The sequence below is a fragment of the Bufo bufo genome, unplaced genomic scaffold (genome assembly GCF_905171765.1).
Source record: "Bufo bufo unplaced genomic scaffold, aBufBuf1.1, whole genome shotgun sequence".
Lineage (NCBI taxonomy): Eukaryota > Metazoa > Chordata > Amphibia > Anura > Bufonidae > Bufo > Bufo bufo.
The window spans coordinates 1-15,637 of NW_024400430.1; the positions used below are offsets into that span (position 1 = coordinate 1).

General features: G+C 45.6%; 10 non-coding genes across 10 annotated transcripts; all 10 read right to left on the reverse strand.

Annotated features, from left to right (window-relative positions):
• Positions 1-681: 681 nt before the first annotated feature.
• TRNAI-AAU lies at positions 682-755 on the reverse strand. The gene has a single exon. It is a non-coding gene; the product is annotated as a tRNA-Ile (tRNA).
• A 104-nt stretch (positions 756-859) lies between these two features.
• On the reverse strand, positions 860-931 carry TRNAD-GUC. The gene has a single exon. It is a non-coding gene; the product is annotated as a tRNA-Asp (tRNA).
• A 2,441-nt stretch (positions 932-3,372) lies between these two features.
• Positions 3,373-3,446, reverse strand: TRNAI-AAU. The gene has a single exon. It is a non-coding gene; the product is annotated as a tRNA-Ile (tRNA).
• A 104-nt stretch (positions 3,447-3,550) lies between these two features.
• TRNAD-GUC lies at positions 3,551-3,622 on the reverse strand. The gene has a single exon. It is a non-coding gene; the product is annotated as a tRNA-Asp (tRNA).
• A 1,238-nt stretch (positions 3,623-4,860) lies between these two features.
• On the reverse strand, positions 4,861-4,934 carry TRNAI-AAU. Its single transcript has one exon. It is a non-coding gene; the product is annotated as a tRNA-Ile (tRNA).
• A 104-nt stretch (positions 4,935-5,038) lies between these two features.
• TRNAD-GUC lies at positions 5,039-5,110 on the reverse strand. Its single transcript has one exon. It is a non-coding gene; the product is annotated as a tRNA-Asp (tRNA).
• Positions 5,111-6,348: 1,238 nt separating this feature from the next.
• TRNAI-AAU lies at positions 6,349-6,422 on the reverse strand. The gene has a single exon. It is a non-coding gene; the product is annotated as a tRNA-Ile (tRNA).
• A 1,592-nt stretch (positions 6,423-8,014) lies between these two features.
• On the reverse strand, positions 8,015-8,086 carry TRNAD-GUC. The gene has a single exon. It is a non-coding gene; the product is annotated as a tRNA-Asp (tRNA).
• Positions 8,087-9,325: 1,239 nt separating this feature from the next.
• TRNAI-AAU lies at positions 9,326-9,399 on the reverse strand. The gene has a single exon. It is a non-coding gene; the product is annotated as a tRNA-Ile (tRNA).
• Positions 9,400-9,503: 104 nt separating this feature from the next.
• Positions 9,504-9,575, reverse strand: TRNAD-GUC. Its single transcript has one exon. It is a non-coding gene; the product is annotated as a tRNA-Asp (tRNA).
• Positions 9,576-15,637: the final 6,062 nt, after the last annotated feature.

The following is a 15,637-nucleotide window of genomic DNA, read 5'->3' on the forward strand; positions in this document are numbered from 1 at the left end:
CTCCTGTGTTACTTGGGACAGAAAAAGCATGACAACAGGGGGTTGAACCGCAGATTTAGTAGAAGGGAGACATGTAGGGGCCAAAAGTATACAGATACTTTTCTAGTGGAAAAACGCAGAAATGTTAACCCTACTTGCATAGCAAAGTTGCAAGATACCAAACATACTGCCATAATAACTCCTCTTTGTGTAAAAAGTTACACTCCATTTAATAACAACAGATTTCTAGCTGCCTTTATGTACTGAATTTCTAGCTGCCTTTATGTACTGTTCGTAGCAATCTTTTTCTCCCTTAGTCCTAACAGCAGCACAACAATGGGGTAATTCTGCCCGTGTGAAATGGTAGGACGGATGGAATTTAAATAATCAAATGACTAATTAATTGCCCTCTCCAACTACCATGATGGTGACTACAACCCCACCCATGCAGTTTTTAATTATAAAGTAAAATAAGATAGGGAGGGATACTTGTGATGTTGTTAGGACTAAGGGAAAACAGACTAACGTAAGAAATCCAAACATTTCTTATGTTCTCCAACATAAGGATATAGTGCTTTACATGAACACAGCGTGCCCTGAGATGGCACTATGCTATATGTGAGCAGAAATTATACGCATGCTATTTGCTGCCACAATTTTACTTGTTAAACCACCTTTACTGCATAGAGGTGAAAAACAGAATGGCCCGTACGGGGATCGAACCCGCGACCTTGGCGTTATTAGCACCACGCTCTAACCAACTGAGCTAACCGGCCAGGAGCTTACACCCTGCCACGCACATTGTCTCGTTTCTACAGGTTTATTTAATGTTTTCTCTTTCTTTCTTAACATAGTCGTTTATACTAAGAAAATGCAAGGCCTCCCCGTCGGGGAATCGAACCCCGGTCTCCCGCGTGACAGGCGGGGATACTTACCACTATACTAACGAGGAAATGCTGGTGGTCGGGATGGGTCACACGACCCTGATTCAGCGGCCCTTTTAGAACAATGGCATCGGCCTGGAGGTAGGAGAAACTGCTAACAAACAAGAAGTACGAATGTTAAACCGGCACAAATGGCTTAAAGCGTGCCTGAACCTTCACCAAAAACTGCAAACTATGCTGCTTTCTCATTGCCCAACAATTCTGTGCCCCCTATTTCTGCAGCTGCTGCTCCGCTATTTTCTGCTTTCTCCATAGCCGGGGGCCTGTCCCTTAGATGTCAGTCTAATAGTACTGAACTGAAATACTTTGATTCCCACACTTCCCTACATGCACTGTATAGGAAAGCAAAAGCCTGATTTTAGATGCTTAGTTCTTTGTCATGTCTGGATTGCATAGCAGTGAGAGACATGACACAGAACTAAGCAGCTGGAAGAGCTCAGTTTACTTACATGAGCTGCTGCTTTGCTGCATGTTTGGCTGTTAGGAGAGGCAGGCTACCGGTGAGCAAATAGGAGCACACTTTGATAGATAGACACCCCCCAACTTCCTGTAGTCTGTCTCTCTGCTCCTGTGTTACTTGGGACAGAAAAAGCATGACAACAGGGGGTTGAACCGCAGATTTAGTAGAAGGGAGACATGTAGGGGCCAAAAGTATACAGATACTTTTCTAGTGGAAAAACGCAGAAATGTTAACCCTACTTGCATAGCAAAGTTGCTAGATACCAAACATACTGCCATAATAACTCCTCTTTGTGTAAAAAGTTACACTCCATTTAATAACAACAGATTTCTAGCTGCCTTTATGTACTGAATTTCTAGCTGCCTTTATGTACTGTTCGTAGCAATCTTTTTCTCCCTTAGTCCTAACAGCAGCACAACAATGGGGTATTCTGCCCGTGTGAAATGGTAGGACGGATGGAATTTAAATAATCAAATGACTAATTAATTGCCCTCTCCAACTACCATGATGGTGACTACAACCCCACCCATGCAGTTTTTAATTATAAAGTAAAATAAGATAGGGAGGGATACTTGTGATGTTGTTAGGACTAAGGGAAAACAGACTAACGTAAGAAATCCAAACATTTCTTATGTTCTCCAAATAGGATTTCTTTACATAGTCGTACTAAGAAAATGGATGGCCTCCCCGTCGGGGAATCGAACCCCGGTCTCCCGCGTGACAGGCGGGGATACTTACCACTATACTAACCAGGAAATGCTGGTGATCAGGATTAGTCACACGACCCTGATTCAGCGGCCCTTTTAGAACAATGGCATCGGCCTGGAGGTAGGAGAAACTGCTAACAAACAAGAAGTACGAATGTTAAACCGGCACAAATGGCTTAAAGCGTGCCTGAACCTTCACCAAAAACTGCAAACTATGCTGCTTTCTCATTGCCCAACAATTCTGTGCCCCCTATTTCTGCAGCTGCTGCTCCGCTATTTTCTGCTTTCTCCATAGCCGGGGGCCTGTCCCTTAGATGTCAGTCTAATAGTACTGAACTGAAATACTTTGATTCCCACACTTCCCTACATGCACTGTATAGGAAAGCAAAAGCCTGATTTTAGATGCTTAGTTCTTTGTCATGTCTGGATTGCCTTAGCAGTGAGAGACAGGACACAGAATCTAAGCAGCTGGAAGAGCTCAGTTTACTTACCTGAGTGCTGCTTTGCTGCATGTTTGTGTTAGGAGAGGCAGGCTACCGGTGAGCAAATGGAGCACACTTTGATAGATAGACACCCCCCAACTTCCTGTAGTCTGTCTCTCTGCTCCTGGGTTACTTGGGACAGAAAAAGCATGACAACAGGGGTTGAACCGAGATTTAGTAGAATGGAGACATGTAGGGGCCAAAAGTATACAGATACTTTTCTGGTGGAAAAACGCAGAAATGTTAACCCTACTTGCATAGCAAAGTTGCTAGATACCAAACATACTGCCATAATAACTCCTCTTTGTGTAAAAAGTTACACTCCATTTAATAACAACAGATTTCTAGCTGCCTTTATGTACTGAATTTCTAGCTGCCTTTATGTACTGTTCGTAGCAATCTTTTTCTCCCTTAGTCCTAACAGCAGCACAACAATGGGGTAATTCTGCCCGTGTGAAATGGTAGGACGGATGGAATTTAAATAATCAAATGACTAATTAATTGCCCTCTCCAACTACCATGATGGTGACTACAACCCCACCCATGCAGTTTTTAATTATAAAGTAAAATAAGATAGGGAGGGATACTTGTGATGTTGTTAGGACTAAGGGAAAACAGACTAACGTAAGAAATCCAAACATTTCTTATGTTCTCCAACATAAGGATATAGTGCTTTACATGAACACAGCGTGCCCTGAGATAGCACTATGCTATATGTGAGCAGAAATTATACGCATGCTATTTGCTGCCACAATTTTACTTGTTAAACCACCTTTACTGCATAGAGGTGAAAAACAGAATGGCCCGTACGGGGATCGAACCCGCGACCTTGGCGTTATTAGCACCACGCTCTAACCAACTGAGCTAACCGGCCAGGAGCTTACACTCTGCCACGAACATTGTCTTGTTTCTACAGGTTTATTTAATGTTTTCTCTTTCTTTCTTAACATAGTCGTTTATACTAAGAAAATGCAAGGCCTCCCCGTCGGGGAATCGAACCCCGGTCTCCCGCGTGACAGGCGGGGATACTTACCACTATACTAACAAGGAAATGCTGGTGGTCGGGATGGGTCACACGACCCTGATTCAGCGGCCCTTTTAGAACAATGGCATCGGCCTGGAGGTAGGAGAAACTGCTAACAAACAAGAAGTACGAATGTTAAACCGGCACAAATGGCTTAAAGCGTGCCTGAACCTTCACCAAAAACTGCAAACTATGCTGCTTTCTCATTGCCCAACAATTCTGTGCCCCCTATTTCTGCAGCTGCTGCTCCGCTATTTTCTGCTTTCTCCATAGCCGGGGGCCTGTCCCTTAGATGTCAGTCTAATAGTACTGAACTGAAATACTTTGATTCCCACACTTCCCTACATGCACTGTATAGGAAAGCAAAAGCCTGATTTTAGATGCTTAGTTCTTTGTCATGTCTGGATTGCATAGCAGTGAGAGACATGACACAGAACTAAGCAGCTGGAAGAGCTCAGTTTACTTACATGAGCTGCTGCTTTGCTGCATGTTTGGCTGTTAGGAGAGGCAGGCTACCGGTGAGCAAATAGGAGCACACTTTGATAGATAGACACCCCCCAACTTCCTGTAGTCTGTCTCTCTGCTCCTGTGTTACTTGGGACAGAAAAAGCATGACAACAGGGGGTTGAACCGTAGATTTAGTAGAAGGGAGACATGTAGGGGCCAAAAGTATACAGATACTTTTCTAGTGGAAAAACGCAGAAATGTTAACCCTACTTGCATAGCAAAGTTGCTAGATACCAAACATACTGCCATAATAACTCCTCTTTGTGTAAAAAGTTACACTCCATTTAATAACAACAGATTTCTAGCTGCCTTTATGTACTGAATTTCTAGCTGCCTTTATGTACTGTTCGTAGCAATCTTTTTCTCCCTTAGTCCTAACAGCAGCACAACAATGGGGTAATTCTGCCCGTGTGAAATGGTAGGACGGATGGAATTTAAATAATCAAATGACTAATTAATTGCCCTCTCCAACTACCATGATGGTGACTACAACCCCACCCATGCAGTTTTTAATTATAAAGTAAAATAAGATAGGGAGGGATACTTGTGATGTTGTTAGGACTAAGGGAAAACAGACTAACGTAAGAAATCCAAACATTTCTTATGTTCTCCAACATAAGGATATAGTGCTTTACATGAACACAGCGTGCCCTGAGATAGCACTATGCTATATGTGAGCAGAAATTATACGCATGCTATTTGCTGCCACAATTTTACTTGTTAAACCACCTTTACTGCATAGAGGTGAAAAACAGAATGGCCCGTACGGGGATCGAACCCGCGACCTTGGCGTTATTAGCACCACGCTCTAACCAACTGAGCTAACCGGCCAGGAGCTTACACCCTGCCACGAACATTGTCTTGTTTCTACAGGTTTATTTAATGTTTTCTCTTTCTTTCTTAACATAGTCGTTTATACTAAGAAAATGCAAGGCCTCCCCGTCGGGGAATCGAACCCCGGTCTCCCGCGTGACAGGCGGGGATACTTACCACTATACTAACAAGGAAATGCTGGTGGTCGGGATGGGTCACACGACCCTTATTCAGCGGCCCTTTTAGAACAATGGCATCGGCCTGGAGGTAGGAGAAACTGCTAACAAACAAGAAGTATGAATGTTAAACCGGCACAAATGGCTTAAAGCGTGCCTGAACCTTCACCAAAAACTGCAAACTATGCTGCTTTCTCATTGCCCAACAATTCTGTGCCCCCTATTTCTGCAGCTGCTGCTCCGCTATTTTCTGCTTTCTCCATAGCCGGGGGCCTGTCCCTTAGATGTCAGTCTAATAGTACTGAACTGAAATACTTTGATTCCCACACTTCCCTACATGCACTGTATAGGAAAGCAAAAGCCTGATTTTAGATGCTTAGTTCTTTGTCATGTCTGGATTGCATAGCAGTGAGAGACATGACACAGAACTAAGCAGCTGGAAGAGCTCAGTTTACTTACATGAGCTGCTACTTTGCTGAATGTTTGGCTGTTAGGAGAGGCAGGCTACCGGTGAGCAAATAGGAGCACACTTTGATAGATAGACACCCCCCAACTTCCTGTAGTCTGTCTCTCTGCTCCTGTGTTACTTGGGACAGAAAAAGCATGACAACAGGGGGTTGAACCGCAGATTTAGTAGAAGGGAGACATGTAGGGGCCAAAAGTATACAGATACTTTTCTAGTGGAAAAACGCAGAAATGTTAACCCTACTTGCATAGCAAAGTTGCTAGATACCAAACATACTGCCATAATAACTCCTCTTTGTGTAAAAAGTTACACTCCATTTAATAACAACAGATTTCTAGCTGCCTTTATGTACTGAATTTCTAGCTGCCTTTATGTACTGTTCGTAGCAATCTTTTTCTCCCTTAGTCCTAACAGCAGCACAACAATGGGGTAATTCTGCCCGTGTGAAATGGTAGGACGGATGGAATTTAAATAATCAAATGACTAATTAATTGCCCTCTCCAACTACCATGATGGTGACTACAACCCCACCCATGCAGTTTTTAATTATAAAGTAAAATAAGATAGGGAGGGATACTTGTGATGTTGTTAGGACTAAGGGAAAACAGACTAACGTAAGAAATCCAAACATTTCTTATGTTCTCCAACATAAGGATATAGTGCTTTACATGAACACAGCGTGCCCTGAGATAGCACTATGCTATATGTGAGCAGAAATTATACGCATGCTATTTGCTGCCACAATTTTACTTGTTAAACCACCTTTACTGCATAGAGGTGAAAAACAGAATGGCCCGTACGGGGATCGAACCCGCAACCTTGGCGTTATTAGCACCACGCTCTAACCAACTGAGCTAACCGGCCAGGAGCTTACACCCTGCCACGCACATTGTCTCGTTTCTACAGGTTTATTTAATGTTTTCTCTTTCTTTCTTAACATAGTCATTTATACTAAGAAAGTGCAAGGCCTACCCGTCGGGGAATCGAACCCCGGTCTCCCGCGTGACAGGCGGGGATACTTACCACTATACTAACGAGGAAATGCTGGTGGTCGGGATGGGTCACACGACCCTGATTCAGCGGCCCTTTTAGAACAATGGCATCGGCCTGGAGGTAGGAGAAACTGCTAACAAACAAGAAGTACGAATGTTAAACCGGCACAAATGGCTTAAAGCGTGCCTGAACCTTCACCAAAAACTGCAAACTATGCTGCTTTCTCATTGCCCAACAATTCTGTGCCCCCTATTTCTGCAGCTGCTGCTCCGCTATTTTCTGCTTTCTCCATAGCCGGGGGCCTGTCCCTTAGATGTCAGTCTAATAGTACTGAACTGAAATACTTTGATTCCCACACTTCCCTACATACACTGTATAGGAAAGCAAAAGCCTGATTTTAGATGCTTAGTTCTTTGTCATGTCTGGATTGCATAGCAGTGAGAGACATGACACAGAACTAAGCAGCTGGAAGAGCTCAGTTTACTTACATGAGCTGCTGCTTTGCTGCATGTTTGGCTGTTAGGAGAGGCAGGCTACCGGTGAGCAAATAGGAGCACACTTTGATAGATAGACACCCCCCAACTTCCTGTAGTCTGTCTCTCTGCTCCTGTGTTACTTGGGACAGAAAAAGCATGACAACAGGGGGTTGAACCGCAGATTTAGTAGAAGGGAGACATGTAGGGGCCAAAAGTATACAGATACTTTTCTAGTGGAAAAACGCAGAAATGTTAACCCTACTTGCATAGCAAAGTTGCTAGATACCAAACATACTGCCATAATAACTCCTCTTTGTGTAAAAAGTTACACTCCATTTAATAACAACAGATTTCTAGCTGCCTTTATGTACTGAATTTCTAGCTGCCTTTATGTACTGTTCGTAGCAATCTTTTTCTCCCTTAGTCCTAACAGCAGCACAACAATGGGGTAATTCTGCCCGTGTGAAATGGTAGGACGGATGGAATTTAAATAATCAAATGACTAATTAATTGCCCTCTCCAACTACCATGATGGTGACTACAACCCCACCCATGCAGTTTTTAATTATAAAGTAAAATAAGATAGGGAGGGATACTTGTGATGTTGTTAGGACTAAGGGAAAACAGACTAACGTAAGAAATCCAAACATTTCTTATGTTCTCCAACATAAGGATATAGTGCTTTACATGAACACAGCGTGCCCTGAGATAGCACTATGCTATATGTGAGCAGAAATTATACGCATGCTATTTGCTGCCACAATTTTACTTGTTAAACCACCTTTACTGCATAGAAGTGAAAAACAGAATGGCCCGTACGGGGATCGAACCCACGACCTTGGCGTTATTAGCACCACGCTCTAACCAACTAAGCTAACCGGCCAGGAGCTTACACCCTGCCACGCACATTGTCTCGTTTCTACAGGTTTATTTAATGTTTTCTCTTTCTTTCTTAACATAGTCGTTTATACTAAGAAAATGCAAGGCCTCCCCGTCGGGGAATCGAACCCCGGTCTCCCGCGTGACAGGCGGGGATACTTACCACTATACTAACGAGGAAATGCTGGTGGTCGGGATGGGTCACACGACCCTGATTCAGCGGCCCTTTTAGAACAATGGCATCGGCCTGGAGGTAGGAGAAACTGCTAACAAACAAGAAGTACGAATGTTAAACCGGCACAAATGGCTTAAAGCGTGCCTGAACCTTCACCAAAAACTGCAAACTATGCTGCTTTCTCATTGCCCAACAATTCTGTGCCCCCTATTTCTGCAGCTGCTGCTCCGCTATTTTCTGCTTTCTCCATAGCCGGGGGCCTGTCCCTTAGATGTCAGTCTAATAGTACTGAACTCAAATACTTTGATTCCCACACTTCCCTACATGCACTGTATAGGAAAGCAAAAGCCTGATTTTAGATGCTTAGTTCTTTGTCATGTCTGGATTGCATAGCAGTGAGAGACATGACACAGAACTAAGCAGCTGGAAGAGCTCAGTTTACTTACATGAGCTGCTGCTTTGCTGCATGTTTGGCTGTTAGGAGAGGCAGGCTACCGGTGAGCAAATAGGAGCACACTTTGATAGATAGACACCCCCCCAACTTCCTGTAGTCTGTCTCTCTGCTCCTGTGTTACTTGGGACAGAAAAAGCATGACAACAGGGGGTTGAACCGCAGATTTAGTAGAAGGGAGACATGTAGGGGCCAAAAGTATACAGATACTTTTCTAGTGGAAAAACGCAGAAATGTTAACCCTACTTGCATAGCAAAGTTGCTAGATACCAAACATACTGCCATAATAACTCCTCTTTGTGTAAAAAGTTACACTCCATTTAATAACAACAGATTTCTAGCTGCCTTTATGTACTGAATTTCTAGCTGCCTTTATGTACTGTTCGTAGCAATCTTTTTCTCCCTTAGTCCTAACAGCAGCACAACAATGGGGTAATTCTGCCCGTGTGAAATGGTAGGACGGATGGAATTTAAATAATCAAATGACTAATTAATTGCCCTCTCCAACTACCATGATGGTGACTACAACCCCACCCATGCAGTTTTTAATTATAAAGTAAAATAAGATAGGGAGGGATACTTGTGATGTTGTTAGGACTAAGGGAAAACAGACTAACGTAAGAAATCCAAACATTTCTTATGTTCTCCAACATAAGGATATAGTGCTTTACATGAACACAGCGTGCCCTGAGATAGCACTATGCTATATGTGAGCAGAAATTATACGCATGCTATTTGCTGCCACAATTTTACTTGTTAAACCACCTTTACTGCATAGAGGTGAAAAACAGAATGGCCCGTACGGGGATCGAACCCGCGACCTTGGCGTTATTAGCACCACGCTCTAACCAACTGAGCTAACCGGCCAGGAGCTTACACCCTGCCACGCACATTGTCTCGTTTCTACAGGTTTATTTAATGTTTTCTCTTTCTTTCTTAACATAGTCATTTATACTAAGAAAATGCAAGGCCTCCCCGTCGGGGAGTCGAACCCCGGTCTCCCGCGTGACAGGCGGGGATACTTACCACTATACTAACGAGGAAATGCTGGTGGTCGGCATGGGTCACACAACCCTGATTCAGCGGCCCTTTTAGGACAATGGCATCGGCCTGGAGGTAGGAGAAACTGCTAACAAACAAGAAGTACGAATGTTAAACCGGCACAAATGGCTTAAAGCGTGTCTGAACCTTCACCAAAAACTGCAAACTATGCTGCTTTCTCATTGCCCAACAATTCTGTGCCCCCTATTTCTGCAGCTGCTGCTCCGCTATTTTCTGCTTTCTCCATAGCCGGGGGCCTGTCCCTTAGATGTCAGTCTAATAGTACTGAACTGAAATACTTTGATTCCCACACTTCCCTACATGCACTGTATAGGAAAGCAAAAGCCTGATTTTAGATGCTTAGTTCTTTGTCATGTCTGGATTGCATAGCAGTGAGAGACATGACACAGAACTAAGCAGCTGGAAGAGCTCAGTTTACTTACATGAGCTGCTGCTTTGCTGCATGTTTGGCTGTTAGGAGAGGCAGGTTACCGGTGAGCAAATAGGAGCACACTTTGATAGATAGACACCCCCCAACTTCCTGTAGTCTGTCTCTCTGCTCCTGTGTTACTTGGGACAGAAAAAGCATGACAACAGGGGGTTGAACCGCAGATTTAGTAGAAGGGAGACATGTAGGGGCCAAAAGTATACAGATACTTTTCTAGTGGAAAAACGCAGAAATGTTAACCCTACTTGCATAGCAAAGTTGCTAGATACCAAACATACTGCCATAATAACTCCTCTTTGTGTAAAAAGTTACACTCCATTTAATAACAACAGATTTCTAGCTGCCTTTATGTACTGAATTTCTAGCTGCCTTTATGTACTGTTCGTAGCAATCTTTTTTTCCCTTAGTCCTAACAGCAGCACAACAATGGGGTAATTCTGCCCGTGTGAAATGGTAGGACGGATGGAATTTAAATAATCAAATGACTAATTAATTGGCCTCTCCAACTACCATGATGGTGACTACAACCCCACCCATGCAGTTTTTAATTATAAAGTAAAATAAGATAGGGAGGGATACTTGTGATGTTGTTAGGACTAAGGGAAAACAGACTAACGTAAGAAATCCAAACATTTCTTATGTTGTCCATAGTGTTGAGCGAACAGTTCGAGCATAGTTCGGGTCCGTACCGAATTTTGGGGTGTTCGTGACACGGACCCGAACCCGAACTTTTTCGTAAAAGTTCGGGTTCGGGTTCGTCGTTCGGCATGTATTTTGGCGCATTTTGAAAGGCTGCAAAGCAGCCAATCAACATGCATCATACTACTTGCCCTAAGATGCCATCGCAGCCATGCCTACTATTGGCAAGGCTGTGATTGGCCAAGTGCAGCATGTGACTCAGCCTCTTTATAAGCTTGTGCGCACGTCGGGACGTGCTCACTCCCGATGTGAATAGAACAGGGATAGACGCAGCTGATGCTAGTGCGAGAATAGGCAGGGATAATTGAATAACTGGAAGCAAATTTCTCTCCTCCACCTGTGATTCATCTGAACAACTGCAGCTGAGCTGCTTTTTTGATAGGGATTGGCTATTTTTAGAGTGGCCAGAGTGATTTTTCCATCCACATGTACCTGGGCTGACCGCCGGCCGCCATTTTGCGACTTGTAGTGCTGCAGCAGAAGCTGCCACAGTGTGCATTCCAAAGCTCCAAACAAGTCAGACATCTACACCTGGGATTCAGACCAATAGCGATTTAGCAGCACAGTCCAAGGCTATTTTTTTTAAAGGTTGTGCAGACCATTTTGTGGCACATGTTACTGGGCTGATAGGCGGCGGCCATCTTGGGACTAGTGCTGCAGCACAATCTCTCCCAACGTCCATTAATCACTTGTAATAGTGGTCTGTGCCATAGAAATCCTACATCAGGGACTTGGGTGTGCTTGTGTCACCCCTACTAATACCAGTCCACCTGTAATCCATACAGTGAAAAGCCATAAAGTATTCCAGTGAGGGAATTTTTTTTTTATTTAAAAAAGGCCAAGTTAGTTTATCTGGCGTTCAATATACTAGATACAGTTAGGCCTGCGTTTCATACATCTGGAATTAGCAAACTAATGTGCTGGGGTTGGGAAAACATATATGTACCCATACTAGAATCTGTCAAAGAAAGCGGTACTCACATATAACAGTCATTCCATCTGTAATCCATACAGTCAAAAGACTGAAAGTATTCCAGTGAGGGGATTTTTTTTATTTAAAAAAGGCCAAGTTAGTTTATCTGGCGTTCAATATACTAGATACAGTTAGGCCTGCGTTTCATACATCTGGAATTAGCAAACTAATGTGCTGGGGTTGGGAAAACATATATGTACCCATACTAGAATCTGTCAAAGAAAGCGGTACTCACATATAACAGTCATTCCATCTGTAATCCATACAGTCAAAAGACTGAAAGTATTCCAGTGAGGGGATTTTTTTTATTTAAAAAAGGCCAAGTTAGTTTATCTGGCGTTCAATATACTAGATACAGTTAGGCCTGCGTTTCATACATCTGGAATTAGCAAACTAATGTGCTGGGGTTGGGAAAACATATATGTACCCATACTAGAATCTGTCAAAGAAAGCGGTACTCACATATAACAGTCATTCCATCTGTAATCCATACAGTCAAAAGACTGAAAGTATTCCAGTGAGGGGATTTTTTTTTTTTAAAAAAGGCCAAGTTAGTTTATCTGGCGTTCAATATACTAGATACAGTTAGGCCTGCATTTCATACATCTGGAATTAGCAAACTAATGTGCTGGGGTTGGGAAAACATATATGTACCCATACTAGAATCTGTCAAAGAAAGCGGTACTCACATATAACAGTCATTCCATCTGTAATCCATACAGTCAAAAGACTGAAAGTATTCCAGTGAGGGAATTTTTTTTTATTTAAAAAAGGCCAAGTTAGTTTATCTGGCGTTCAATATACTAGATACAGTTAGGCCTGCGTTTCATACATCTGGAATTAGCAAACTAATGTGCTGGGGTTGGGAAAACATATATGTACCCATACTAGAATCTGTCAAAGAAAGCGGTACTCACATATAACAGTCATTCCATCTGTAATCCATACAGTCAAAAGACTGAAAGTATTCCAGTGAGGGGATTTTGCTTATAAAAAATAATATATTTCATTGTGGTGCGAGTTGAATCGCAACAATGAAGAAAAATACTATTAAGGGACGAGGACGCGGTCGTGGTGGTGTCCGTGGAGCCTCTGTTGCTGGTAGAGGACGTGGCCGTTCGGCCCCAGGCGCACACAGTAGGGAACGAACTCCCTCAACTAGCCGGCAGAATGTACCGCAATATCTCGTGGGGCCCAATGCCGCTCTTAGGATGGTAAGGCCTGAGCCTGAGCAGGTACAGGCATTAATCGATTGGGTGGCCGACAGTGCTTCCAGCACGTTCACCACATGGTCTTCCACCCAGTCTTCTGCGGAAAGCGCACAGGTGGCACCTGAAAACCAAGCCCATCAGTCTGTCACATCACCCCCAAGCATATCAGGGAAATGGTCTGAGCCACAAGTTATGCAGCAGTCTCTTCTTCTGTTTGAAGACTCTGCTTCCAGGGTTTCCCAGGGGCGTCCACCTAGCCCTTCCCCAGTGGAGGAAGACATACCATGCACTGACGCACAACCACTTATGTCTCCAGATGAAGAGGACATGGGAATACCACCACAGCAGAGTCACCGACTCTCTGATGATGACGAAACACAGGTGCCCACTGCCGCGTCTTTTTGCAGTGTGCAGACTGAACAGGAGGAGGTCAGGGAGGGAGACTGGGTGGAAGACGATGCAGAGGACGATGAGGTCTTAGACCCCACATGGACTGAAGGTCGTGGCGATGACTTTCACAGTTCAGAGGAAGAGGTAGTGGTGAGACCGAGACAACAGCGAAGCCAAAGAGGGAGCAGGGGGCCAAAGCAGACGAGCCGCCGCCCCCAGAGTTCGCCTGCTACTGGACATCGCCAACAGGGACCCAGCCCCACAAAGGCAGCTTCAAAGAGTTCCCTGGCATGGCACTTCTTTAAACAATGTCCTACCGACAAGACCCGAGTGACTTGCACGCTCTGCCATCAGAGCCTGAGGTGAGGCATTAACGTTCTGAACCTCAGCACAACCTGCATGACCAGGCATCTACATGCAAAGCATGAACTGCAGTGGGGTACACACCTTAAAAACCAGGCACTCGCTGAGGCTCCCCCTGCTCCCTCTACCGCTGCTGCCTCGGCTTCCGCCTCGAGAGGAATGTTGCCACCTGCCGAGCAGCAAACAGAGGATGTGCCACCGACACCACCACCACCGCCACCGTCAACTAGCGTCTCCACTATATAACACAGCAGCGTTCAGCTCTCAATATCTCAAACCTTAGAGAGGAAGCGCAAATTCCCCCCGAGTCACCCTCGAGCCCTTGGCCTGAACGCCAGCATTTCTAAACTGCTGGCCTTTGAAATGCTGTCATTCCGGCTGGTGGACACAGACAGCTTCAAACAGCTGATGGCCATGGCTGTCCCGCAGTATGTGGTTCCCAGCCGCCACTACTTCTCCAAGACAGCCGTGCCTTCCCTGCACATGCAAGTGTCCGATAAAATCAAGTGTGCACTGCGCAACGCCATTTGTGGCAAGGTCCACCTAACCACAGATACGTGGACCAGTAAGCACGGCCAGGGACGCTATATCTCACTAACTGCACACTGGATGAATGTAGTGGCGGCTGGGCCCCCGGCGGACAGTTCCTTGGCGCACGTCCTTCCGCCCCCTAGGATCGCAGGGCATCATTCTCTGCCTCCTGTAGCCTCCTCCTCCTACTCGGCTTCCTCCTCCACTGCTTCCACCAGCTCATCCGGTCAGCCACACACCTTCACCACCAACTTCAGCACAGCCCGGGGTAAACGTCAGCAGGCCATTCTGAAACTCATATGTTTGGGGGACAGGCCCCACAGCGCAAAGGAGTTGTGGCGGGGTATTGAACAACAGACCGACGAGTGGTTTCTGCCGGTGGGCCTCAAGCCAGGCCTGGTGGTATGCGATAATGGGCGAAATCTCGTGGCAGCTCTGGGACTAGCCGGTTTGACGCACATCCCTTGCCTGGCGCATGTGCTGAACTTGGTGGTGCAGAGGTTCATTCACCACTACCCCAACATGTCAGAGCTGCTGCATAAAGTGCGGGCCGTCTGTGCGCGCTTCCGCCGTTCACATCCTGCCGCTGCTCGCCTGTCTGCGCTACAGCGGAACTTCGGCCTTCCCGCTCACCGCCTCATATGCGACGTGCCCACCCGGTGGAACTCCACCTTGCACATGCTGGAGAGACTGTGCGAGCAGCAGCAGGCCATAGTGGAGTTTCAGCTGCAGCACGCACGGGTCAGTCGTACTGCCGAACAGCACCACTTCACCACCAATGATTGGGCCTCCATGCGAGACCTGTGTGCCCTGCTGCGCTGTTTCGAGTACTCCACCAACATGGCCAGTGGCGATGACACTGTTATCAGCGTTACAATACCACTTCTATGTCTCCTTGAGAAAACACTTAGGGCAATGATGTTAGAGGAGGTGGCCCAGGTGGAGGAGGAGGAGGAGGATGAGGGCTCGTTTCTAACACTTTCGGGCCAGTCTGTTCGAAGTGGCTCAGAGGGAGGTTTGTTTAAGCAGCAGAGGACAGGTTCACAAGTCGCCAGCCAAGGCACTGTACTGGAGGACGAGGAGGATGAGGAGGAGGAGGTGGAGGGGGACGAGGATGACGCAAGTTCACAGCGGGGTGGCAGCCCAGGCCCATCACTGGTGCGTGGCTGGGGGGATACGGTGGACGATGACGATACGCCTCCCACAGAGGACAGCTTGTCCTTACCCATGGGTAGCCTGGCCCACATGAGCGAATATATGCTCCAATGCCTGCGCAACGACAGCAGAGTTGCCCACGTTTTAACGTGTGCAGACTACTGGGTGGCCACCCTGCTGGATCCCCGGTATAAAGACAATGTGCCCACTTTAATTCCTGAACTGGAGCGTGACCGTAAGATGCGCGAGTACAAGCGCACGCTGATAGAGGCGCTCTTGAGAGCATTCCCACAT